Genomic DNA, 1,408 nt, shown 5'->3' on the forward strand with positions numbered 1-1,408 from the left:
TCCTGGGAGGGACGCGATTGTCACGGCCCCTCCCACCCCACACCTGCACTGCCCACGGACTCCCACCTCAGGCACCTCACCTGCCCCCTACCACGGACCTGTCCCGCACTGCCCCTCAGGGGCGACACACCCGACAGACGCGCAGCCCTGCCCACCCCGACGCGTACCGGGGCCCCTGACCCGTGCTGGCCGGGGTGGGGTGCTGCTGGTGGCCGGCCCGGCTTCCTCAGCCTCCCCTCCCGCAGATCGTGTACCTCACTGCCACCTTCCCCTACGTGGTCCTGCTCGTCCTGCTGGGGTGCGGGGTGCTGCTGCCCAGGGCACTGAGGGTGTCGTCTACTATCTCAAGCCTGACTGGTTCCAGCTGGGGTCCCCTCAGGTGAGGCAGAGACCAATGGGTGTGAGCGGGGGCCAGTCGGGCAGGGGCCTCACCTGCCCCTGCGCCCCTGCAGGTGTGGATAGATGCCGGCACCCAGATCTTCTTCTCCTATGCCATCGGCCTGGGGGCGCTCACGGCCCTGGGCAGCTACAATCGCTTCAACAACAACTGCTCCAAGTAAGGCCCGGCCCGCCCTGCTCTCCCGCCCCAGGGGCCAGGCCGCCAGCCTCACCAGGGCCCCCTTGCCCCCCGCAGGGACGCCATCATCCTCGCGCTCATCAACAGGGGAGCAGCTTCTTTGCTGGCTTCGTAGTCTTCTCCATTCTGGGCTTCATGGCCGCGGAGCAGGGCGTGCACATCTCCAAGGTGGCAGAGTCAGGTAAAGGCGACCCGTGAGCCATGCCACCCACTGCAGCTGCACCCCCTAAAGGGCGGGAGAGAAAGCCCAGCCCGGGGGTCAGCGGGTCCGGAGGCCTGGGTGGAGGGGTGCAGGCTGGGGCACTGGCGCCTGGGAGCAGACGGAGAAGGAGGGGCACACCCCTGCCCTGGCCACGACACCCCACCACTCACAGGGGGAGAGGTAACCTGTGACTGCCATAGCTGCCAGCACCCAAGACTAGGGGTCCTACCCAGGACCCCGGTGTTTATGGGCAGGGGCTGGCCGGGGCCCACGGGAGCACCTGGGCCCCTTGCCTGGGTCGCCCTCAGAGGCTGGAGCCGAGGACATCGGCCCCAGGGTGCCTGGCACCCGTGAGCACGAGGGCGGACACGGCGGCGTAGGTCCACACTTAGCCCCCTCCCTGCAGGGCCCGGCCTTGCCGTCATCACCTGCCCATGGGCCGTCACGCTGATGCCCGTCGCCCCGCTCTGGGCCACCCTCTTCTTCCTGCTGCGGGAGGGAGGGTCTGCGTGGGTGATACACGTGCCCGCCTGGGCGCCACAGGGGGGCGCAGAGCCCCATGCCCGGGGAACCTGCCTCACAGGCCCAGGGTCCACCCCAAGGTTGTCCTCCTGCCCACCTGCAGGTGT

At 69.2% G+C, this 1,408-nt stretch overlaps 1 long non-coding RNA gene across 1 annotated transcript; it reads left to right on the forward strand.

The window, feature by feature from the left end:
- The first annotated feature begins 325 nt into the window (after window positions 1-325).
- On the forward strand, window positions 326-753 carry LOC139438061 (uncharacterized). The gene is made up of 3 exons (XR_011647948.1): window positions 326-379; window positions 453-556; window positions 635-753. It is a non-coding gene; the product is annotated as an uncharacterized lncRNA (long non-coding RNA).
- The last annotated feature ends 655 nt before the right edge of the window (window positions 754-1,408 follow it).

This window comes from Dasypus novemcinctus, chromosome X (genome assembly GCF_030445035.2).
Source record: "Dasypus novemcinctus isolate mDasNov1 chromosome X, mDasNov1.1.hap2, whole genome shotgun sequence".
Classification (NCBI taxonomy): domain Eukaryota; kingdom Metazoa; phylum Chordata; class Mammalia; order Cingulata; family Dasypodidae; genus Dasypus; species Dasypus novemcinctus.